We start from the raw sequence: 27,263 nt of genomic DNA on the forward strand, positions 1-27,263 counted from the left end.
TGCCAGGAGCCGCTCATTGTCCGTGCAACTGATGGCACCGGCGATCACCCCCCGCCCTCTTCGGCCCCGGGCCTCACATTGTGACACCTCTGACCAGTTTAATAAAAATAACAGCGGAAATTAAAAATTTTACTTGAAGGGAGGAAGGACTCAAAATACATTTCCATAAAACCTTTACATCAAAAGTAAATACATGATCATTCAAATGATATAACAGAAATACAAAATATCATTCCTATGATCATGTCCAAAATGCCATCAAAATATCTTCTTCCTTCCGTCTCTATATGCATATGACATCGGCTCCAATCAACGTCCTGGCCCGTCACTCTTATCTGCATCACATGAATAATTAAAATGAGTATAAAACTCAGCAAGTGGAACTCTTACCTAGTAATGTACATAGCATATTCTGTAAAACATGGCTTTGAAAACATTCAATACCATCAACTCTGAAACATGAATATCATAGCAATACTTAGCAATAACGATGGTATTTCTCTTTACTCTGGTAGATTGATATCAATAGTATCTCTGTCTGTGGTGCTCGTATCCCATCGATATAAATCGATAACTCTGTCGGGATAAAAGCCTATGGTCGTTGATCAACTAATTGCATGCAATCTCTGACTATGAGTTTATCAATCCAATAAAACATTTAAACTCTCTCTTGAACATTAAATCAAACACTTTGCATACTCTTTTCTCTTGTATTCCATTTGACATAATTGAGACATAAAATGCCTCCATAATATACAACAAAGTGTATCAATACATAACATGAATCAAATGAAGGGAATAGCACTTTAAAACCATTGAAACACCATACATATATTATCATGTGAGCACAAGGAATGAAATTCCACTTACAACCACTTGGAACACTTGAATCTATACTCTTGGTACAAAACCTACAACAATAAACCATGAATTGCACCATTAACATCTCAATAATCATAAACCCATACCAATAATCCATCAAACCAACACCATCAACAAACCCATGATTTCTCCCAACACCAAAACCAAGAATAAACTAAACCAAAAGCTTACCTTAGCTTCTAGAACCAACAAGAACCTTGCTCACACTTCAAAATTCCAACAAAATGCTTGAATCAAAGGAAGGAAATGAAAGGAAAAGGAACCCTAGCTTCCTTGCTATGAAGAACCCGAGAAGAATGAGGAAAAATGAAGTCTCCACCTATTTTATACCTTAAAACACCAAAAACACGACTTTACTGTTCACAGACCGCGGGTGCGCTCCAACATACACCGCGGGTGCGGTGTTCTTTCGGCAACTCAACCAAAAAATTAAAATAAAGACCGCAGGTGCGGTCAACTTTGGAGCGCGGGTGTGCTCTGTACTCTGCGCACAGCTTCTCCAAAAATTGCCTCCGAAACGCCTCTTCCCGACATAATTTGGAAAAATGGTAAACTACAAAGTTGTAGCTCTATGTCTTTTCTTCAACCTCTCAAAATTTCAGATCATTTGGAAGTCTGAGTAAAACGTTATGCTAAATCTCCCAACATGTGTCACTGGAGGAACGTCGAAACACACTTCGGGGAACTTTTGGCTTACCTTTAACAATGATTTGAACAAAACTCAAAAAAAAAAGTTATACATCTATGTCTTATCTAACCACTCCAATTGGCCTCATACCAATTGGCTCAACATACGAATTATCATGAATTTAATCGTAACGATGCACCCGGGATGAGATTTTGGTCCTGGCAGCGTCCTGAGTACAAAATCATGATATTTTTAAATGTTCATGCATCACGATTATGATTTTTTTCGCTATTATAATAACTATGGTGCATGCTTGGTTTAAAGGAATTAAGAGAGAAAAAGTGAGAAAGTGAAGAGCACTCCGTCTCCGCCGCGCCGCGTCGTTATTTCGTTTGTTTTTTGTCAAAACAAACTAAGGCATGTTTATATCTTCTTTCACTCTTCAATCAAGCCATATAGGTATTTTAAATATTACATGTACATGATTTTAATGCACGGAGATCGAAATTGTTCAGGATATTTAATGATGTTGTTTAATTATATTACGTGCAAAATATTCATTAAAATCTCATTTCTTGAAAAATACCTTTAAAACATCTTATATTAATTAATAAAATTAATCATGTAATAAAATAATTTTTCTTGAAAATTTTTCTCGAAAATATATTAATTTTCCTCGTTCAAGCGCGAAATGAAACTTAAAATTATTTAATGAAGGAACCTTTAAAATTTTATGAATTAAATTTTATGATGCAATAATAATGCATAAAAATAATTAAACACAATTTAATAAAATAAAAATATATTTTATGCTTTAAAAGAATTTAATAAAATACCAAAGAATTTAATAATTTGCATGCATGTGGTTTACGTGGACTTTTCAATTTTCGGGACGTTACATGCACCATAATTATTATAATAGCGAAAAAAATCGTAAACGTGATGCATGAACATTTAAAAATATCATGATTTGTGCTCAGGGCGCTGCTAAGACTAAAATCTCACCCCGGGTGCAAAATGACCATTTTGCCCCTGGGAACCCAAAAATTATTGTTTCAACCCTGGACCTCTAAAATTGACCCGAAGCTTACCAAACTCCTTAAAATATCCCAAATTTTTTTTTTAAAATATTCCTAGACGTAAACTCGAGCCAAATTCATAACTTAACCGATTCTTTTTAAAACTTGATCGAGATCTCGGTTTCAACCCAAATCGTTTCGAAACCCAATCAAATTTTTTTCCCAACTTTCTACCATAATTTAGAAATACTTAAAAGATCCTAAACCAAAATTGCTAACACAAGACTCACGACTGAAACCCCCAACCTTAACAAAAACTCTCGGCCCCTTCTATTTTCACTCCCTCGTGAGTTACCTTCACTAAAACTCATGCCAGCGGCCAAACCCAATGCACCATCTAAGAACCAACCTACTAAGGATCTAGACCAGATCCTAAGGTACCCACCAGATCCACCAACCCGCCTCCATGCACGCTGGAAATTACGATCGACCGCTTGTCCTTAAGAACTCCGAAACGCAACCCTATTCCTAATGTGAAGGCCCGAAAATCCTCGCTTTGAAATTTGCGGAAAATTAAAAATTTTCTTTTTAAAAGAACTTAAATGGCCTCATTCATAAAATCACTGATGAATCAAGTTCAATGTTTAAAATTAAAGCAGCGGAAGAAAATAAAGTTTGTCAACAAGTACAATTTAAAAAAATGTCCAATGACTGATAAAAATTTGTTTGCGGAATAAAATAAACACTGCTGCACTGAGGTCCTCGGGTGCCACTACTGCCGGCCCAAGCTGACTCACTGGTCCCCGTCCTCGGCCCTGGCCTCATCAGTACCTACAACAATCAAGTCTAGTGAGCCTAAAGACTCAACATGCATATATCGCAGGTAACGAGTAAAAATCTGAAGTAAAATATGCATGTGATAAAATATCATGTCATTAGATATACTGAAAATAATCTGTACTCATGCTGTAAATAATCTGTACTGATGCTGAAAATAATCTGTACTGATGCTGAAAATAATATGTACTGATGCTGAAAAAAAATCTGTACTGAGCAATTATAATACGTGCATAACTGAACTGATAATCACAGTAAAAATGTTTGCTCCTTGGAGCCCTGTACTGAAATAACTGGTAAAATTTTCTGTTGAGATTATGTTTTACGCCTGTGGCCATTGCACTAAGCTGAAACTGATCGGTAACTGGCTACCGGGGAGGCTGAAACTGAACTGAGCTGTCCGATCACTGGCGACCGGGTGGTACCATCCTGAACTGATCGGTCACTGGCGACCGTATAAAATAACCCTCCCACATAGTGAATGAACCACAAGCCATATCGCATAAATCTCAAAAATGAATATTTTCTATGCACGTAATATAATTAACCAACATAATTAAATATGAACAATTAAAATCATGTACTTGCGATATTTAAAAATACCTATATGACTTGATTGAGGTTTAGAAAAGTATATACATGCCTTGGTTTGTTTTGACAGAAAACAAACGAAATAACGACGCGGCGCGGCGGAGACGGAGTGCTCTTCATTTTCTTACTTTTCTCTCTCTTAATTCCTTTAAATTAAGCATGCACCATAATTATTATAATGGCGTAAAAATCGTAAACGTGATGCATGAACATTTAAAAATATTATGATTCGTGCTCAGGGCGCTGCTAGGACTAAAATCTCACCCCGGGTGCAAAATTACCATTTTGCCCCTGGAAACCCGAAAATAACCATTTTACCCCTGGACCTCTAAAATTGACCCGAAGCTTACCAAACTCCTAAAAATGTCCCAAAACATATTTAAAAGTATCCCTGAACATAAACTTGAGTCCATTTCATAACTTAACCGAATTGTTTTAAAACTTAGACCGGAGTCCCGATTTTAACCCGAATCGACTCCAAACTTAACCGAATTTTACCCAACTCAAAACATGACTTAACCACACCATACCAGACCTGAATCCACCCAATTCGAGCCTCTTAGAACCCCTACAACCCTGCTGGTATGCTGCTGTATTTTCCAGCACCTAATCTTAAAAACCCATTTGCTCAAATCGGTCCTAGCTTGCTAGCCACTCCAACCAACCCCGAACCAATCTACTAGAGACCAAGACCAGACCATAAGAGATCTACCAGACCCACACAAACAGCTCCATGCAGCCTACACAATCAGCCCGATCGCTATGCCCACCCAAGACACCAAACGACTCAACTCGATCCACAATGTTTGGGGATGGTTCCAGCAAGAGCCGAGCCCTTCCAAGCCTTGTCTTAGACACACTAGGGTCTGGTATAAGCCTCAGCGAGGTCCCTGCCGCGATGTTCGAACCCTGTACGCTGAAACACTCAAGATCGAGCCACCCGTGAGGAATTCTTCTTTCGTCCCTACACTCGTATACATCCAGTAATTTTCCTACCCCTCATGACAGCAATTCAACATTACCAGCAGCCTCTAGACACTCAAGAACCGCAGCCCCTTGCACCAGGAATTCAGAAAAACGTGAGTGATACATAAAGGGTGCAAGAAAACACATGAAAACCAAGATCCTTTCAAACACATGCTTGGATCGGAAATTCTTATGCATGAACACAACCATCAGTATAAAAACATGTATGATAGCATAAAAAATGATACAAATGCGTGTCTGATGATGGGAGAACCAAACGATGCAAAAACAGGAGGCCCGGGTGAAGTTTACTTTGCAAAAACAAACCAACAACCAAAGCTTTCGGCTGCTGGGTTCAGAAACCGAGAGAGGATGTTTGAGGGAGGTGGGTATCGGCTGATGCACAAATAATGGTGTAAGGCATGCCATGTGATGATCTTTAATGATGGACAAACACACGAGCCTGACTTTTCTTTCAAGATGGAGAGGAAACCAATGGGGCCTCAATCTTTAATATGAAAATGAGGGTGTGTTTGATGCTGAGGGGAGTGTCGTCTCCTTGGGGTAATTAGGTGTAGGGTAAATGGCATTTAAGGGTTAATTAAGTAGATAACAAATTAGTTTATGGGCTTAAATTGTTTAATTAAAAGATTAAAAAAATAATTAATCCCTATAAACCCAAAAGTAAGTTCATTAAGCTCAAACTCACTAATGAAAAATATTTCGAGTTGAAAAGATTTTGAAATGATTAGTCGAACCCTTAAAAAGTCTCCCGATTCGATAAAATTTGAGTACCGATTAAAAATAAAATCTTACGGGTAAAAATACCCAATAAATCTCAATTCTTGAAAAATACCTTTAAAACATCTTAAATTAATATTTAAAAACAAATCATGTAATAAAAATAATTTCCCTGAAAATTCTCCGGTCTCCGATCCTCGTTCAAGCGCGAAATGAAACTTAAAAATCTTTAATGCATAAACTTTTAAAGTTTCGTGAAATAAATTCTATCATGCATGAATTATGTATAAAATGCATTAAAATAATTAAACACATAATTTATAAAATAATTATGCATTTTTATGCTTTAAAAGAATTTAATAAAATACCAAAGAAATTTAATAATTTGTATGTATGTGGCTCACGTGGACTTTTAAATTTTTCTCGGGACGTTAAACCTAAGCTATTCTGATTGCGTGCAGGAACGGTTACAGCAGGATTCGATACTCCCTTAGCTTTTGCTCAGACCCCTCCCGGCCTGGCTCCAGCCTCGGTTCGTCTCTTGCACTGCTGGTCCCAACTCAACCATTCCATCTCCTACAAACCACTCACCCGACACACACATCCTCACGGTTCTTTACCTACAGACCAAGCCACGGTCCTCCCTCTCAAGGCAGCCTCTGAACATCAAGTTCTGTCCCTAAAACGACCATAACCGAAGCCCCTTTCACAGATCGAAGGAAACAGTGAGTGTTGAATCACATAATGCACCTCTCGCATTGAACCAAAACAACTCACGCACCCATGGATGGATCGGATGTTTCATGATCAATTAAGCATATCACAACATATATGAATCGTGTATGATGCATGAATAAGGATACAAATGCTTGCCTGATGAGTTTGTAGAACCAGAACGTGGGAGGGAGACGCGGGAGAAGTTTTCTTTGCAAAAAAAAATTAAGTGAAAACCGAGGCTTGCTGCTATGGAGGCTCTGAAACCGAGAGAGAGCAGCTGGGGGAGGGGGGTGTCGGCTGCTTTGAATAATAGGTTTAGGTTAAGTGGGGTTAAGGTGTTAATTATATAGATAAAATATTAGTTAATGGGCCTAAATTGTTTAATTTAAATATTAAAAAGATGATTAAGCCCTATAAACTCAAAAGTTGGCCCATTAAGCTCGAACCCAATCCCGAAAAATATTTTGAGATGGAAAGATTTTGAAAATAATAGCCGAACCATTAAAAGTCCACCGACTCGATAAAATTAGCGTACCGTAAAAAAATAAAAATCATGCGGGTAAAAATATCCAAAAATTCTCATTTTTGAAAAGTACGCTTAAAAAAAATTTAAACTTAATTTACAAAAATAGATCGTGTAAGAAAAATAATTTTTCTGCAAATTCTCCGGTCTCCGATCCTCGTTCGAACGTGAAATGCAACTTAAAAATCTTAATGCACGAACATAAAAATTCATGAAACAAATCCTATCATGCATGAATTATGCCTAAAATGCGTAAAAATAATTAAACATAATTTACTGAAATAAACATGCATTTTATACTTTATAATAATTTAATAAAATACCAAAGAAATTTAATAATTTGCATCCATGCCAACTTTTAAAATTATATTTACTAACATGCCAAATTACCACTTCTTAAATAAGTCTTTATTAACTTATCTCAATACTCCATCTCCAGTCCGGCTTCACTTATTTAACTGAAAAATATAACAATTAAACTACTGCGTAAAATAAATAAATTTAAAGAAAAGAATTTAAATACTCATGCAATAAAAATCATTTTAATTTAAATACTAGAAATTATGCATGGCTTATACGCAGTCCAATTTACGGGTTCTACAATCCTTCCCCCCTTAAAAGAATTTCTTCCTCGAAATTAAAACTCACCGAATAGCTCTAGAAAGCGACTCCTCATCTCTGGGTCAGACTCCCATGTAGCTTCCTCCTCTGAATGGTTAAGTCATTTGACTTTGACTCGCTGTACCAATTTGTTCCGAAGCTTCTTTTCCTGTCTGTCTAAGATCTGCACTGGTCTCTGCTCATAAGACAGGTTTGGAGTAAGCTGCAACGGCTCGAAGTTCAGAACATGCGAAGGATTTGCCATATACTTCCTCAGCATAGAGACGTGGAACACATTGTGTACTCCAGCCAGATTCGGCGAAAGAGCAACACGATAAGCTAACGTCCCAACCCTGTCGAGGATCTCAAACGGTCCAATAAATCTCGGACTGAGCTTCCCTTTCTTTCCAAATCGCATGACACCTTTCATAGGTGCCACCTTCACAAAAACATGGTCGCCCACTGCGAACTCTAGATCTCTCCTCCTCTGATCTGCATAACTTTTCTGTCTACTATGAGCAGTCCTCATCCGGTCATGGATCTTGACTACTACATCGGCAGCCTGCTGAATAATTTCTGGACCCAATTATGCTCTCTCTCCTACTTTATCCCAATGAACAGGAGATCTACACTTACGGCCATACAGTGCTTCATACGGAGCCATACCTATAGAAGATTGGAAACTGTTGTTGTAGGTGAATTTTACCAACGGCAAATTCGACTCCCAACTCCCAGAGAAATCAATCACACAAGAATGAATAAGATCCTCTAAGATCTGAATGACTCGCTCTGACTGACCATCTCTCTGTGGGTGGAAAGCTGTGCTAAACAGCAACTTCGTACCCATGGTCGAATGTAAACTCTTCCAAAACGAGGAAGTGAATCAAGGATCTTTGTCAGATACGATTGAAACTGGAATACCATGAAGTCGGACTATCTCCTGGTTATACAACTCTGCATACTGTACCATGGTGAAAGTCGTCTTAATAGGCAAGAAGTGCGCTGATTTGGTAAGACGATCAACAATCACCCAGATGGCATTTGATCCTCTAACTGACTTCGGCAATCCGGTCACGAAATCCATGGTAACATTCTCCCACTTCCACTCGGGAATAGGAAGAGGCTTGAGCAAACCTGCTGGTCTCTGATGCTCCGCTTTCACTAACTGACAAGTCAGACACTCGGATACAAAACGTCTGATGTCCTTCTTCATCCCAGGCCACCAATACAACAACTACAGATCTTTGTACATCTTCGTACTCCCTGGATGAATGGCGTATCGGGACATGTGGGCCTCTGATAGAATATCTGCTCGGATAGAACCACTGCTAAGAACCCACATCCTGTCTCGGTATCTCACAATACCGTCGCTAACTGAATACAAGACACTGCCCTTGACCTCATCCCTCTGCTTCCACTTTGCTAACTGCTCATCTGCTGACTGGCCACTACAAATACTGTGAAGGCCCGAAAATCCTCGCTTTGAAATTTGCGGAAAATTAAAAATTTTCTTTTTAAAAGAACTTAAATGGCCTCATTCATAAAATCACTGATGAATCAAGTTCAATGTTTAAAATTAAAGCAGCGGAAGAAAATAAAGTTTGTCAACAAGTACAATTTAAAAAAATGTCCAATGACTGATAAAAATTTGTTTGCGGAATAAAATAAACACTGCTGCACTGAGGTCCTCGGGTGCCACTACTGCCGGCCCAAGCTGACTCACTGGTCCCCGTCCTCGGCCCTGGCCTCATCAGTACCTACAACAATCAAGTCTAGTGAGCCTAAAGACTCAGCATGCATATATCGCAGGTAACGAGTAAAAATCTGAAGTAAAATATGCATGGGATAAAATATCATGTCATGAGGTATACTGAAAATAATTTGTACTCATGCTGTAAATAATCTGTACTGATGCTGAAAATAATCTGTACTGATGATGAAAATAATCTGTACTGAGCTGAAAATAATCTGTACTGATGCTGAAAAAAATCTGTACTGAGCAATTATAATACGTGCATAACTGAACTGATAATCACAGTAAAAATATTTTCTCCTTGGAGCCCTGTACTGAAATAACTGGTAAAATTTTCTGTTGAGATTATGTTTTACGCCTGTGGCCACTGCACTAAGCTGAAACTGATCGGTAACTGGCTACCGGGGAGGCTGAAACTGAACTGAGCTGTCCGATCACTGGCGACCGGGTGGTACCATACTGAACTGATCGGTCACTGGCGACCGTATAAAATAACCCTCCCACATAGTGAATGAACCACAAGCCATATCGCATAAATCTCAAAAATGAATATTTTCTATGCACGTAATATAATTAACCAACATAATTAAATATGAACAATTAAAATCATGTACTTGCGATATTTAAAAATACCTATATGACTTGATTGAGGTTTAGAAAAAGTATATAAATGCCTTGGTTTGTTTTGACAGAAAACAAACGAAATAACGACGCGACGTGGCGCGGCGCGGCGGAGACGGAGTGCTCTTCATTTTCTTACTTTTCTCTCTCTTAATTCCTTTAAATCAAGAATGCACCAATATTTATTATAATAGCGTAAAAATCGTAAACGTGATGCATGAACATTTAAAAATATTATGATTCGTTCTCAGGGCGCTGCTAGGACTAAAATTTCACCCCGGGTGCAAAATTACCATTTTGCCCCTGAAAATAAAAAAATTATCGTTTCACCCCTAAACATAAATTTCACTGTAGAACCCGTAATTTGGACTGCGTATAAACCATGCATAATTCCTAGTAATTTAATTGCATGAGTATTTAAATTCTTTTCTTTAAATTTATTTATTTTACGCAGTAGTAATTGTTACCTTTTCAGTTAAATAAGTGAGGCCGGACCGGAGATGGAGTATTGAGATAAATTAATAAAGTCATGTTTAATTATTTTATGCATTTTATGCATAATTCATGCATGATAGGATTTGCTTCACAAAATTTTAAAAGTTCGTGCATTAAGATTTTTAAGTTGCATTTCACGTTCGAACGAGGATCGGAGACCAGGGAATTTTCAGGAAATTTATTTTATTTCACGATTAATTTTTATAAATTAATTTAGAGCATTTTAAGTGTATTTTTCTAAATTGGATTTTATTAGGGTATTTTTACCCACGAGATTTTATTTTTAACGGTACGCTAATTTTATCGAATCGGGGGACTTTTTAAGGGTTCGGCTAATACTTTTAAAATATTTTCAACTCGATATATTTTTCGGGAGTGTGTTTGGATTTAATGGGCCTATTTTAAGCATTTTGGGCTAAAAATATTTTAAGATTTTAATTAAACCAAGTTAAGGCCCATTAAAGTCTTTGTTTATTATTTAAGGGAGCACCTAAACTATGTTTAACCTAAACCTAATGGTGCATCAGCCGAAACCTACCTCCCTCAAACATTCTCCCTCGGTTTCATCACCCAGCAGCCGAAAGCTTGAGTTGTGTCTCCATTTGCTTCGGTTTTTGATTCTTTCTCTCATCATCAGGCACGCCTTACACTATTGTTTTTGCATCACACCTGTCATATATTGCTGTACGTGTGATTTTTGTATGCATAATTCTCGAAACAATCAGCATCATGAAGGATTTTCGTTTCTTTTTGTTCATGACATGCAACTCTTTTATGGTTACTCACGTTTTCTGTATTAAGGTGCAAGGGTCTGCGGCTTAGGACTCTTCTGAGTAAGATGGTGGTGTCGTGATGGAGTCTTGGAAGGAAAACGGTTAGGCGTTGCTATAGGCGGGGAGATCGAGAGTTTGGGGCTTGGGTTGGTTCTAATTCCATCGGGTGGAGGTTGCGGCTGTGCATGGGCTCTAACCCAGCCGTGCCTCAGCCTTTGTAAGGTCGGGTGTGATATTAGGAGTGGACCATAGGCACTTAAACGAGGGAGAAGCTCTGTCCTTGGAGTTATAGCGTGATCGGGAAAGGTGAGATGGTTTCGATCGGTTCCTACGTTCAATCTGTACAACAACCTTTTTGCTTGGTTATGGGCTTGGTTTAGAAGGTTATTTAGGTCCCTAATGGTGAGTTAATGGTGACAGGTGGTTGTAAGGGGGAGGACCGAAAGAGTTTTGGGTTTGGGGGACATGTGTTGTATTGGGGTGTTAGGGAATGAGATTGGCCGAGAGTTAGGTGGACTTTGGAGTGTTTAGCCGTGGGTTTAGGGACTTGGGTACATGGTTTTAGAAGAGTATTGGTAAGATGTGATAAAAGGTTGGGAAAAATTTGGTAGAGTTTCGAGTCGATTCGGGTTAAAACTGGGACTCCGGTCCAAAATTTTAAAACGAATTAAATAAGCTGCGACTTTTGGCTCGAAGTTACGTCTAAGAATATTTTAATAATGTTCTGGGATATTTTAAGAAGTTCGGTAAGCTTCGGGTCAATTTTAGAGGTCCAGGGGTAAAATGGTAATTTTTGGGTACCATTTTGCACCCGGGGCGAGATTTTTGTCCTAGCAGCGTCCCGAGCACGAATCATAATATTTTTAAATGTTCATGCATCACGTTTATGATTTTTATGCTATTATAATAATTATGGTGCATGCTTAATTTAAAGGAATTAAGTGAGGAAGTGAAGCGCACTCCGTCTCCACCGCGCCGCATCGTTATTTCGTTTGTTTTCGGTCAAAACAAACCAAGGAATGTTTATATCTTCTTTCACTCTTCAATCAAGCCATATAGATATTTTTAAACATCGCCAGTACATGATTTTAATACAAGATATTTCAGTATGCGATTTAATTATATTACGTGCATTAAATAGAAAATGATTATTTTTGAGATTTATGCGATATGGCTTGTGGTTCATTCACTATGTAGGATCATTATTTTTACGGTCGCCAGTGACCGCTCAGTTCAGGTTGGTACCATCAGGTCACCAGTGACCGCTCAGTTCAGGTTGGTACCATCGGGTCTTCAGTGACCGCCAGCTCAGTTCCAGGCTCCCCGGTAGTCAGTTACCGATCAGTTCAGCTTAGTGCAGTGGCCACAGGCGTAAAACATAATCTCAACAGAAAATTTTATCAGTTATTTCAGTACAGGCTCCAAGGAGCAAATATTTTTACTGTGATTATCAGTTCAGTTATGCACGTATTATAATTGCTCAGATCAGTTTATTTTCAGCATGATTACAGATTATTTTCAGCATGCCTCATGACATGAAATTTTATCCCATGCATATTTTAATTCAGATTTTTACTCGTTACCTGCGATATATGCATGCTGAGTCTTTAGGCTCACTAGACTTGATTGTTGTAGGTACTGATGAGGCTAGGGCCGAGGGCGGGGACCAGTGAGCCAGCTTGGGTTGGCAGTAGTGGCGCCCGAGGACCTCAGTGCAACAGTTGTTATTTTATTCCGCAAACATTTTATCAGTCGTTGGATATTTTATTTTAAATTGTGATTTTTGGCAAACTTTATTTTCTTCCGCTGCGATATTTTAAACTTTGAACTGATTCATCATCTGATTTTATGAATGAGGCATTTTTATTATTTTAAAAAGAAAAACTTTAAATTTTCAGCAAAGTTTCAAGCAAGTATTTTGGGGCCTTCACAGTTGGTATCAGAGCCTATGTTCTTGTAAAGGGTTACACTACTACTGACCACGAGAAGCTCACGAAGTCACGCCTTTGGTCTGTAACTTTTATATTTCAGCATTTTATTTAAAGCATGAATTATTTTGACAGCATGCTTCCATGAAATAGTTTATGGTCAGATCTTTTCAGATTTTCAGTATTTCAGTGTTCGTTTGAAAATAAATTATGGAATTATGCACGTTGGTTACGTTTGGAATTGGACATATCTAAGAATCCGAACATTGGGCTTTAGGAGAAATTGAAAATGATTTGACTATATTCAGTAGTACTGATGCCCCCTTGTGAGTCATAAGTTAATCTTGAAAATTATGAATGCTTTTGAGAAAAGAAATTATCGATGATTCTTGGTTGCTAGTCGAGTAAATTTTTGAGGATTTTATATTAGCAATAGCGGTTCGAAAACTACGACAATCTTTAGGATTATAAATATACAATTTGAGGATTTTAAGTATCTATGGAAATGTAAGATTAATTATGAGAATTTACTTAGGATGCATGCTCTACATAGTTGGATTTAAGGATTGAATTGCAGGAATTGAGAATTTTAAGGACCTAATTGTAATAACCAATTATTTGAGGACCTAGGTTCAAAAACAAAAAATTCTAAGGGACTATTTTTGAATTTACCAACTTTTGGGATTTAATTTTGATTTCGAGAATTTAAAAGTTTAATGAGGTAAAGATGGAAAATTTTATGGGGACAATGATGAAAATTTCGAAGAGTTGTAGGGCCAAAAATGTAAATTTGGAGAAATGTAAGGATCAGATTACAATTTTCAAAATTTTAAGGATGTAAATGCGAACTTTTGAGGAACACTTGAGATTTTAAGTATTTATAGAAATGTAAGACGTGTTATGGGAATTAATTTTGGGTCTAATAAACTTAAGGCTATTGAACCTTAAGATGCGGAAAATCTATAAAATGAAATTGGGAATACTGAGCACTAATGGGTAATTGTGGAATTTCGAGATTTAGGGGAAAAAAATTGGATAATTTTCGAGGGAATTAAGAATTAATGTTGTTATCTTAAGAATTTTGGGGGACTAGCTTAGCAGTAAGTGAGAATCGAATGGTTTAAATGATAGGAATTTTCGGTTATTTAGGCTCGAAGGAAATATAGAATATTTAGATATTTGGGTTATAATGTTATAATGAATGGTAACCAAGGACATTGTAGGATGAATCAATCTTAGGCGTGAAAATTTAAGCGTTGGTGAAATTATGTTGTGGCAAATTAAGGATTTAAAGTGATGACGATTTAAGATAAATTTGATCGGCTAGTTAAGTTATAAGGATAAACATGGAGTTAGTAAATTTTTGGGAACATAAGTTTGATGTGTCACAGGTTTTAGTCATGATCTTAATAGTTAAGACTATACATTGTTAGAATTTAAAATTTTTAGGAAAGTTGAGTACGATGATAGTTAGTTTAATTGGTAGACGCACGTAAGAGGTGAGGTGGACACCTTGTCTTGAGAAATTTTGGAAGTCATTAACAAACTTGGGACTAAACGGATATGCGTATTGGAATTCTTTTATTCAAAGCTATTTGGATTAGGTAAATTTAAATTTCAAATTTATGGGCTATTTGTTCATACGGAAATTTTGAGTGAAATAAAAACAAAAGGGAATTAGTTGTGTTCAATATAAGTTATCATTTGATGAATAGTAAGATTTTTTTTTTTATCAAGTAAAGAATCTAAAAGCTTGATATGGGAGTTCTAGAGTTCTATGGGTTATAAGTGAAATTGATTTATTAGAGCTAGTCTAATGCTACCATGGGCTAACTTATTAAGTTTTATACGCTAGTACTAATTAAGCATTAAATATACGTAAGGGTGCGACGTTCGCTTCAATAAGGAAAGTCCAAGGGTCTTAGGTCTCAACTTTATTCTAATTGAAAAGGAAATAGTTTAAGCATGTAATTGGTGCTAGAATAATTTTATTATTTAGGTGGAAGACCGGTATCGTATATTTTGGGTTTTATGGATTAAGACCACTCGAACTTAAGATTTTCAACAACGTTATATTGGGATGTACTTCTAAATAGTTAGGTTATGTAAAGTTGGTGCGGTAAGATAAAGATTTGATTCAAGGATCTTAGTCTAATGTTATTATGGGGTTGAGATAATGTTTAAACTTTTAAGTGCTTTACTAAGACCTCCTAAGTTGAACTGCATGAATGCCAATACTTGGACTTGAAGCTTTAACATTTCTTGAATTCAATAAAGTTAAGAAGAGATTCTGTTAAGATTTCAATATTGGAATATAACAGGTCAATGAACATCTTGGGGATATTATAAGGAAAGTAAGGCGCGTTAAATTTGAACATCCACCTCTAGTATGAGGAATTGCGGGATAAGCCAAAATTCGGGGCTATAGTTGAATAGAACTAAGCCACCATAAGTTGTTTTAAGTTGCGATTCACAAACGAGGACTTTGGTAGACAAATTTATTTAGGATTGAGGAGACGTAAGGACATCTTAATATTTATCTTATCAGAGTAGCGCATCGGAATCGTGGATTATTAGGATTCTAGAATTAAGAGTCTAAACTTTTTTTTGTTTATCAAGAATAAGCGAATTTCGAGGACGAAATTTCTTTTAAGGGGGGAAGGATTGTAGAACCCGTAATTTGGACTGCGTATAAACCATGCATAATTCCTAGTAATTTAATTGCATGAGTATTTAAATTATTTTCTTTAAATTTATTTATTTTACGCAGTAGTAATTGTTACCTTTTCAGTTAAATAAGTGAGGCCGGACCGGAGATGGAGTATTGAGATAAATTAATAAAGTCATGTTTAATTATTTTATGCATAATTCATGCATGATAGGATTTGCTTCACGAAATTTTAAAAGTTCGTGCATTAAGATTTTTAAGTTGCATTTCACGTTCGAACGAGGATCGGAGACCAGGGAATTTTCAGGAAATTTATTTTATTTCACGATTAATTTTTATAAATTAATTTAGAGCATTTTAAGTGTATTTTTCTAAATAGGATTTTATTAGGGTATTTTTACCCGCGAGATTTTATTTTTAACGGTACGCTAATTTTATCGAATCGGGGGACTTTTTAAGGGTTCGGCTAATACTTTTAAAATATTTTCAACTCGATATATTTTTCGGGAGTGTGTTTGGATTTAATGGGCCTATTTTAAGCATTTTGGGCTAAAAATATTTTAAGATTTTAATTAAACCAAGTTAAGGCCCATTAAAGTCTTTGTTTATTATTTAAGGGAGCACCTAAACTATGTTTAACCTAAACCTAATGGTGCATCAGCCGAAACCTACCTCCCTCAAACATTCTCCCTCGGTTTCATCACCCAGCAGCCGAAAGCTTGAGTTGTGTCTCCATTTGCTTCGGTTTTTGATTCTTTCTCTCATCATCAGGCACGCCTTACACTATTGTTTTTGCATCACACCTGTCATATATTGCTGTACGTGTGATTTTTGTATGCATAATTCTCGAAACAATCAGCATCATGAAGGATTTTCGTTTCTTTTTGTTCATGACATGCAACTCTTTTATGGTTACTCACGTTTTCTGTATTAAGGTGCAAGGGTCTGCGGCTTAGGACTCTTCTGAGTAAGATGGTGGTGTCGTGATGGAGTCTTGGAAGGAAAACGGTTAGGCGTTGCTATAGGCGGGGAGATCGAGAGTTTGGGGCTTGGGTTGGTTCTAATTCCATCGGGTGGAGGTTGCGGCTGTGCATGGGCTCTAACCCAGCCGTGCCTCAGCCTTTGTAAGGTCGGGTGTGATATTAGGAGTGGACCATAGGCACTTAAACGAGGGAGAAGCTCTGTCCTTGGAGTTATAGCGTGATCGGGAAAGGTGAGATGGTTTCGATCGGTTCCTACGTTCAATCTGTACAACAACCTTTTTGCTTGGTTATGGGCTTGGTTTAGAAGGTTATTTAGGTCCCTAATGGTGAGTTAATGGTGACAGGTGGTTGTAAGGGGGAGGACCGAAAGAGTTTTGGGTTTGGGGGACATGTGTTGTATTGGGGTGTTAGGGAATGAGATTGGCCGAGAGTTAGGTGGACTTTGGAGTGTTTAGCCGTGGGTTTAGGGACTTGGGTACATGGTTTTAGAAGAGTATTGGTAAGATGTGATAAAAGGTTGGGAAAAATTTGGTAGAGTTTCGAGTCGATTCGGGTTAAAACCGGGACTCCGGTCCAAAATTTTAAAACGAATTAAATAAGCTGCGACTTTTGGCTCGAAGTTACGTCTAAGAATATTTTAATAATGTTCTGGGATATTTTAAGGAGTTCGGTAAGCTTCGGGTCAATTTTAGAGGTCCAGGGGTAAAATGGTAATTTTTGGGTTTCCAGGGGCAAAATGGTATTTGCACCCGGGGCGAGATTTTTGTCCTAGCAGCGTCCCGAGCACGAATCATAATATTTTTAAATGTTCATGCATCACGTTTATGATTTTTATGCTATTATAATAATTATGGTGCATGCTTAATTTAAAGGAATTAAGTGAGGAAGTGAAGCGCACTCCGTCTCCACCGCGCCGCGTCGTTATTTCGTTTGTTTTCGGTCAAAACAAACCAAGGCATGTTTATATCTTCTTTCACTCTTCAATCAAGCCATATAGATATTTTTAAATATCGCCAGTACATGATTTTAATACAAGATATTTCAGTATGCGATTTAATTATATTACGTGCATTAAATAGAAAATGATTATTTTTGAGATTTATGCGATATGGCTTGTGGTTCATTCACTATGTGGGAGCATTATTTTTACGGTCGCCAGTGACCGCTCAGTTCAGGTTGGTACCATCAGGTCACCAGTGACCGCTCAGTTCAGGTTGGTACCATCGGGTCATCAGTGACCGCCAGCTCAGTTCCAGGCTCCCCGGTAGTCAGTTACCGATCAGTTCAGCTTAGTGCAGTGGCCACAGGCGTAAAACATAATCTCAACAGAAAATTTTATCAGTTATTTCAGTACAGGCTCCAAGGAGCAAATATTTTTACTGTGATTATCAGTTCAGTTATGCACGTATTATAATTGCTCAGATCAGTTTATTTTCAGCATGATTACAGATTATTTTCAGCATGCCTCATGACATGAAATTTTATCCCATGCATATTTTAATTCAGATTTTTACTCGTTACCTGCGATATATGCATGCTGAGTCTTTAGGCTCACTAGACTTGATTGTTGTAGGTACTGATGAGGCTAGGGCCGAGGGCGGGGACCAGTGAGCCAGCTTGGGTCGGCAGTAGTGGCGCCCGAGGACCTCAGTTCAACAGTTGTTATTTTATTCCGCAAACATTTTATCAGTCGTTGGATATTTTATTTTAAATTGTGATTTTTGGCAAACTTTATTTTCTTCCGCTGCGATATTTTAAACTTTGAACTGATTCATCAGCTGATTTTATGAATGAGGCATTTTTATTATTTTAAAAAGAAAAACTTTAAATTTTCCGCAAATTTTCAAGCAAGTATTTTGGGGCCTTCACAGTGCATGTGAGGCCCGGGGCCGAAGAGGGCGGGGGGTGAACGCCGGTGCCATCAGTTGCACGGACAATGAGCGGCTCCTGGCAGGCTTCTAGGTGAAGGGAACATGAATGAACCGACCCACACGGGAATGAGAGGGATTCCGAGACTGGGCAATGTAATGGATTGAACAGTTGAAGAGGGCTTAAAAGATTTGATTTGTACTACTCATATCACGAAGGTGCATCTTCTTTTCGGTAGCTCATCACATAAGAACTCCATAGTTAAGCGTGCTTGACTTGGGGCAATTTTGGGATGGGTGACCTCCTGGGAAGTTTCCCAGGGTGCGTGTGAGTGAGGACATAAGCACGCTGGAAAGACCCGTCTTGATACAGTGAGGACAATCGTCGAATCTGAGGCGTTACAAGTGGTATCAGAGCCGACCTCTCTTAGTACGGTGTGGTTCGGGGACGAACCAAGCAGAAGCTAGTGGGCATGTGAGGCCCGGGGCCGAAGAGGGCGGGGGGTGAACGCCGGTGCCATCAGTTGCACGGACAATGAGCGGCTCCTGGCAGGCTTCTAGGTGAAGGGAACATGAATGAACCGACCCACACGGGAATGAGAGGGGTTCCGAGACTGGGCAATGTAATGGACTGAACAGTTGAAGAGGGCTTAAAAGATTTGATTTGTACTACTCATATCAAGAAGGTGCATCTTCTTTTCGGTAGCTCATCACATAAGAACTCCATAGTTAAGCGTGCTTGACTTGGGGCAATTTTGGGATGGGTGACCTCCTGGGAAGTTTCCCAGGGTGCGTGTGAGTGAGGACATAAGCACGCTGGAAAGACCCGTCTTGATACAGTGAGGACAGTCGTCGAATCTGAGGCGTTACATTCACGTTTTTGACATTTTATTAATTCCATTGACTCTAAAATGTCCCAAATAACAATTTAAGCCTACATGAATTTTCTCATATTTATATTTGGCTTAAATCGATGACTTTTACATTAATCTCTAAATACAACATATTAATGCATTTTAAATCCCGAATTAAACCAAACCTTAGCATAAAATTCCCAAATTTAAAACTTCGACTTCTAATAATTATTTGAGCTTAAATATAATTTCCCATAATTTTATTAAGCTTAAATCTAGGCGTTTCAATTAATTCTTTAATTAGCGTTTCGTGCGGCGATAAATCCCGAATAATTCCAAAACTCATTATTTTGATCCAAAACTTACCAAACTCCTAAAATTGTCCCAAAACATATTTAAAAGTATTCCTAGACGTAAACTCGAGCCCATTTTACAACTTAACCGATTCGTTTTAAAACTTGGATTGAGGTCTCGGTTTTAACCCGAATTGACTCGAAACTTAACCAAATTTTTCTCCAACTTTTACCATACCTTTAACACACTATAAAGCTACTAATACTAAAGTAACAGGCCCAAAAACTCTCGGCTACTATCCAGGATAAGAACAATGCTCTCGGCCAACCTTATTCTATAACCACATTACAACACATGTCCCCAAATCATAAATCACTCGGTCCCCTCTAATCCTACCACTTGTCCAACCATTCAATCTCTTCCTTATGACCGTAATAGACCTCTTAACAAAGCCAATCCAAAGAGAAATGATGTTGTACAAGTTCACACATAAATCCCGATCGACTAACACAATTTCTCTCTAACAAACTACATCTCCAAGATCCGAACTCCTCCCTCGTCCATGTGCCCATGGTCCACTCCTAACATCATAACAGACATGACAAAGGCTGAGACATGGCTGTGATCGAGCCCATGCACAGCCGCAGCCCTTGCCGACAGAATTTGAACCACCCAAGCCTCAAACTCTCGATCTCTCACCCTACAGCATCTGCATTTGGTTTAAATCTTTATACAACATCTTGACACTAATCTCAGCCCCTTATCAACACCTCACAGCAGCCCCTTGCACAGATTATCAGAAACTTGAGTATCAAACTAAGGGTAGCATGATCACTTGAAAACCGAATGCATAAATGAATCAACAACGGTTTTAAACATTTTTCGTATGCGAGCACACATGTAACAACATATAATGGCGTGAATGATGCAGAAAGAAGGATACAAAGCGTGCCTGGTAAATAATTCGTAAGAAAACCGAAGAACGAGCGTCGGGAATCAAGCCGGGGAATTTTTCTTGAAGAGATGGATATGGCCGAAGCCTTTGCTGTAGAGGAGCTGCTGAAATCGAGAGGAATAATGGTGAATGGGGAGAGTGTCGGTTGAGGGTGATACATGCGTGCCTGTTGATGTATAGAAGCAAGAAGATGAAGAAATAAGCAACGGAAGCACCGGAGAAATTCCCACTCAAGAATAAGCTATGGCCGATATTTTTCTTGAGGGACTTCCAATGGCAGAAGTCATGAGCTACTGAAGGGATGCTGAATAATTGAAAGAATGGAGTGGTTTGGAGAGGAGTGTCGGATGAATTTATTTATGGCAAACGAAGCAAATCCGTGGCCTTCAACAAGGAATGATGGAACCGATAGACAAATGCAGCTGGAGAATAATATGTAATGAAAGGGGTGTCGGTTGGTGGAGAGGGTAATTGTGTAGGGTAGGTTAATTAGTTATTAATCAACTAGCTAATGGTCCTTAAATGATTTAATTAAAAACTTAAAAGAGTTTTTAAGCTCAACAAACTTAGAAGTTGATCCATTAATTCCAAACACACTCCCGAAAAATATTTCATTTTGGAAAGATTTTGAAAATATTAGCCAAACCCTCAAAAAGTTCTCCGATTCGATAAAATTTGTGTACCGATAAAAATAAAATATTACGGGTAAAAATACCCAAAAATTCTCATTTTTGAAAAATACACTTAAAAATATTTTAACTTAATTTATAAAAATAAATCGTGTAATAAAATAATTTTCCTGAAAATTATCCGGTCTCCGTTCTTCGTTCCTGAGCGCGAAATGAAACTTAAAAATCTTTAATGCATAAACCTTTAAAGTTTCGTGAAATAAATTCTATCATGCAATAGTAATGCATAAAATGCATAAAAATAATTAAACACAAATTAATAAAATAATTATGCATTTTTATGCTTTAAAAGAATTTAATAAAATACCAAAGAAATTTAATAATTTGTATGTATGTGGCTCACGTGGACTTTTAAATTTTCGAGACGTTACAAATACGATCTAGAAAGAGGACTGGATAGTCAAGGTAGATAGACGAGGAACTCTACCTCGAGGATAAGTCTCTAGATCAAACCTCTGCATCTCAGTCTGAAGAGGTCTCTGCATCGTCAAATGAGCCATCACTGCAACTTTTCTGCTCAACGCATTTGCAACTACATTAGCTTTACCCGGGTGGTAGCTAATGTCACAGTCATAATCCTTCACAAGCTCCAACGAACGCCTCTGACGCATGTTTAGCTCCTTCCGCGTAAAGAAATACTTGAGGCTCTTGTGGTCGGTAAAGATCTGGCACTTTTACCCATACAGATAATGCCTCCAAATCTTAAAGGCAAAAACTACGGCGGCCAACTCTAGATCATGGGTAGGGTAATTCTTCTCATTAGTTTTCAGCTAACGAGAAGCATATGCTATCACCTTCCCATGCTGCGTCAATACTACGCCCAAACCGAGCTTCGAAGCATCGGTATACAGAACAAACTCACCGGGCCCTGACGGCATGGCCAAAACTGGCGCTGAGATAAGAGCTTGCTTCAAAGTATCGAAGCTCTTTTGACACTTCTCGCTCCACACAAATTTAGCATTCAACTTGGTCAATGATGTGAGTGGAACGGCAATAGATGAGAATCCCTTAATGAACTTCCGATAATATCCTGCTAGCCCAAGAAAACTGCGGATTTTTGATGCATTCTGCGGCACAATCAAATCTCTGACTGCGGAAACTTTCGCTGGGTCTACCTCAATACCACTGCTAGAAACAATGTGGCCTAATAACGCTACCTTCTCTAACCAAAATTCGCACTTACTGAACTTTGCGAATAACTTGTGCTTCTGCAAGGTCTGCAGCACTGTGGTCAGATGTCTGCTGTGATCCTCCTGATTCTTCGAGTAGACGAGAATGTCGTCTATGAACACTATCACAAACTGATCAAGATACGGCTGAAATACGCGATTCATGAGATCCATGAAGATCGCTGGCGCATTCGTCAGACCGAACGGTATAACAAGGAACTCGTAGTGGTCATAACGAGTCCTGAAAGCTGTCTTCGAAACATCGGCGTTTTTCACCCTCAACTGGTGATAACCCGAATGCAAATCAATCTTGGAGAAAATCGAAGCTCCCTGCAACTGGTCAAACAAATCCTCAATCTTCGGAAGTGGATAATTGTTCTTCACTGTAACCTTGTTCAACTCTTGGTAGTCAATACAAAGACTCATCGTGCCATCCTTCTTCTTCACAAACAACACTGGCGCACCCCATGGTGAAAATCTCGGGCGAATGAACTTCTTGTCAAGAAGTTCCTGAATCTGCTTCTTAAGCTCTGCCATCTCTGTCGGTGCTAATCGGTACGACGCTTTGGAGATCGGAGCCGTACCTGGCATAAGCTCAATAGAAAACCCCACCTCTCGCTCGGGTGGCATATCAGAGATGTCTTCAAGAAAAACGTCTAAGAAATCTCTAACAATCGGAACATCTGCGGCAGACTGACTGGGTGCCTCGGGGACAGATATAAAAGTCGCTAAAAACGCCCGACACCCTCTATGCATGAGCTTCCTAGCCTGGACATAAGGAATAAGAACTGCGTCATTCCAGGCGGTCGGACTAGCACAGATCTCCGCTGGAAGTCAATCAAAAATCTGTTCTGCAATAGCCAATCGATCCCTAGAATAATGTCAAACTCTGGCATCGGCAACACGATCAGATCCGGATAAACGAGGTTGACATGGAGCTCAAGATCTATGTCTCGGATCACATTGGTAGCTGCCATCTCCTCACCGGAAGGTAATACTACTGAGAAGGCTACATCTAGCCCAACGGTCTTGACCTTGAGAAAATTAGCGAAGGTCTCCGAAATGAAGGAATGAGTAGCCCCTGAATCTATCAGGGCTTTCGTAGCTGACCCCGCTATAAAAATTCTCCCTGAAAGTTTGGAACATCAAGCTGAAACCAAAAATATCAAGAACTATCCTATGGACATGCAGAGGCCAAATTTATTCTAACTTAAATTCCCAAAATAATACTGAGTAGAACATGCAATCCTATAACAGTTTCTAAGTTCAAAATATAAATTCCGGTTCCCAAAACGGTGAAATTCAAATAATAACTTAAAGCTTAAAGGTACCTGTCATCAGCATAGTATCGGGGTTCGTCTCCATTGCATGGAGAGCAAACACTCTGCCATGGGTAGGCAGGTTCTTCTGAGGGCAATACGGCAGCGTGTGGTTTGGGCTACCAGACTTGTAACACTTCCCTGAGCCGAACATACATGCTCCAGGATGGCGGCGTGAGCACTTGGGACAGACTGGGTGCTCAAATGACCTCGGGACTGCACGTCCCTTCTGCTGCTGCTGGGGTCCTCCTCTGAATCTGGGCGGACCGTGATGCGGCCTCTTGTTCTGGTGTTGCTGCTGCTGAGGAGGAGGAGGGCGGTGTGGTACTTGAACTGGTCGCTTCCCCAAGCGATCCCTCTCAATGTCAGTCAGATCCTGCTCTACAGCCAGAGCTCTAGAAACAGCAACTTCATAGGTAGTAAGGCCAGCCACCATAACATCACGGCGCAAGATCGGCCGTAGTCCATCAAGAAAGTGCCTCAGCTTGGCACCCGCATCATTCGCAATCAAGGGCACAAAGTGACAGCCCCTCTCAAACTTACGGATGAACTCCGTAACAGTCAGCTCTCCCTGTCTCAGGGTCATGAACTCCCTGGTCCCTCGGCAATCATGGGGTCCGTCGACCCCGGAAACTCCTTAGGACGCATCTTCATAAATCTCTCATAGATAGCCCCGGGCCCTGTCAGCCTAGCTGCCCCAGAGGCATTGTTCCCCACAAACTGTGAGAAGAACCGTCATCCCAGCTAACATCTGGGCATTCATATCAGGAGGAAGGGGTGGGGGTCCATTCTCCTCTCGCCTCTGATCCTCACCATCCTCATGACGGTGCTCACCACCACCTCTCGGGCGACCAACCTGGCGTCTAGGAGGCATATTGTTCCATATAAAACCCATACGTAATTAACATGCATAATTCCATAATTTACTTTAAATAAATACTGAAATAATTAAATAATCTGAATATAAAACATTTCATGGAGGCATGATGTTAAAATAATTCATGCTTTAAATAAAATGCTGAAATGTAAAACTTACAGACCGAAGACGTGGCTTCGTGAGCTTCTCGTGGTCAGTAGTAGTGTAACCTTTTACAAGAACATAGGCTCTGATACCAACTGTAAAGGCCCAAAAATTTGTGCTTGAAAATTTGCGGAAAATTAAAAAAATTCTTTTTAAATAATTAAAATTTCTGAATCATAAATTAAACAGATAAAAATGTTTGATATTCAAAATAGCAGCGGAAGAAATCTAATGTTTGCAAAATAATGACTTAAAATAATTCAGCAACATAAAACTTGGTTTGAATTAAAAATAATAAATGCTGAAATGAGGTCTTCGGGTTCCACTACTGCCGACCCAAGCTATCTCACTGGTCCCCGCCCTAGGCCCCGACCTCATCAGTACCTACAACAATCAAGTCTAGTGAGCCTAAAGACTCAGTATGCATATATCATAAATAACGAGTAAATAATAAAATAAAATTTTCATGGGAGTAAAATGATCATGTCATGAGGCATAACGAAAAATATCATTTCCATAGTAATTATACCACGTGCATAACTGAACTGAAAATATCATCGTGAAAATGTTTGCTCCTTGGAGCCCCGTAATGAAATAAGTTGTAATAATTTTCTTGGTGAGATTATGGTCTACGCAAGTGGTCCCTGAACTGAACTGACCGGTAACTGGCGACCGGGCCGGTAACTGACGACCGGGGGAAATTTACCAGTAACTGGCGACTGGGTGAAACTAACCGGTAACTGACGACCGGGAACTGAACTGACCGGTAACTGACGACCGGATTAAATAATACTCCCAAGATAGTAAAGTGACCCCAAGCAATATCGCATAAATCTCAAAATGAATATTTTGCACGTGATATAATTAAATAACATCATTAAATATGAACAATTTTGATCTTCTTGCATTCAAATCATGGACTTGCGATAATTAAAAATACCTATATGACTTGATTGAAGAGTGAAAGAAGATATGAACATGCCTTGGTTTGTTTTGACAGAAAACAAACGAAATAACGACGCGGCGCGGCGGAGACGGAGTGCTCTTCACTTTCTTACTTTTTCTCTCTTAATTCCTTTAAACCAAGCATGCACCATAATTATTATAATAGCGAAAAAATCGTAAAGGTGATGCATGAACATTTAAAAATATCATGATTTGTGCTCAGGGCGCTGCTAAGACTAAAACCTCGCCCCGGGTGCAAAATGACCATTTTGCCCCTAGGAACCCAAAAATTATCGTTTCAACCCTGGACCTCTAAGAAGTTTGGTAAGCTTTGGGTCAATTTTAGAAGTCCAGGGTTGAAACAATAATTTTTGGGTTTCCAGGGGCAAAATGGTCATTTTCGGGGTGAGATTTTTGTCATAGCAGCGCCTTGAGCACAAATCATGATATTTTTAAATGTTCATGCATCACGTTTACGATTTTTTTCGCTATTATAATAATTATGGTGCATGCTTGGTTTAAAAGAAATAAGAGATAAAAAGTAAGAAAGTGAAGAGCACTCCGTCTCCGCCGCGCCGCGTCGCGTCGTTATTTCGTTTATTTTCTGTCAAAACAAACCAAGGCATGTTTATATCTTATTTCACTCTTCAATCAAGCCATATATATATTTTTAAATAACGCAAGTACATGATTTTTATGCAAGAAAATCGAAATTGTTCTTATTTAATTATGTTGGTTAATTATATTACGTGCAAAAATATTCAAATTTTGAGATTTATGCGATATTGCTTGTGGTCACTTTACTATCATGATTAAATCCGATCGCTAGTTACCGGTCTGGTCGTCAGTTACCGGTTATGAGAGCATTACTAAGTCCTGTCGCCAGTTACAGGTCCGGTCGCCAGTTACCGGTCAGTTCAGTTGTTTCACCCAGTACTCTGGCAGTGGTCTGATCAGACGTACATTACTAAGTCCTGTCGCCAGTTACAGGCCCGGTCGCCAGTTACCGGTCAGTTCAATTCTGGATCTGACCAGAAAATTATTACAAGTTATTTAATGACAGGGCTTCAAGGAGCAAACATTTTCATTATGATTTTCAGTTCAGTTATGCACGTATTATAATTGCTCATGACAAGTTATTCTCACATTATGCCTCATGACATGATATTTTTATCTCATGCAAATTTTACTATATTATTTACTCGTTATTTACGATATATGCATGTTGAGTCTTTAGACTCACTAGACTTGAATGTTGTAGGTACTGATGATGTCAGGACCGAGGGGGGGGACCAGTGAGCCAGCTCGAGTCGGCTGTAGTGGAACCCGAGGACCTCATTTTCAGCACTTACGATTTTTATGCTCAAACATTTTATCTCTTGTTGAATTATTTTAAATTGTTACTTTGCAAACATTATATTCTT

The 27,263-nt window shown here is 38.7% G+C and overlaps 1 long non-coding RNA gene across 1 annotated transcript; it reads right to left on the bottom strand.

Moving 5' to 3' along the window:
- Nucleotides 1-3,062: 3,062 nt before the first annotated feature.
- Nucleotides 3,063-20,674, bottom strand: LOC140803105 (uncharacterized). The gene is made up of 3 exons (XR_012111770.1): nucleotides 19,810-20,674; nucleotides 4,010-4,302; nucleotides 3,063-3,360 (listed from the first exon to the last, which is right to left on the bottom strand). It is a non-coding gene; the product is annotated as an uncharacterized lncRNA (long non-coding RNA).
- Between the last annotated feature and the right edge of the window lie 6,589 nt (nucleotides 20,675-27,263).

The sequence above is a fragment of the Primulina eburnea genome, chromosome 10 (genome assembly GCF_022965805.1).
Source record: "Primulina eburnea isolate SZY01 chromosome 10, ASM2296580v1, whole genome shotgun sequence".
NCBI lineage: Eukaryota > Viridiplantae > Streptophyta > Magnoliopsida > Lamiales > Gesneriaceae > Primulina > Primulina eburnea.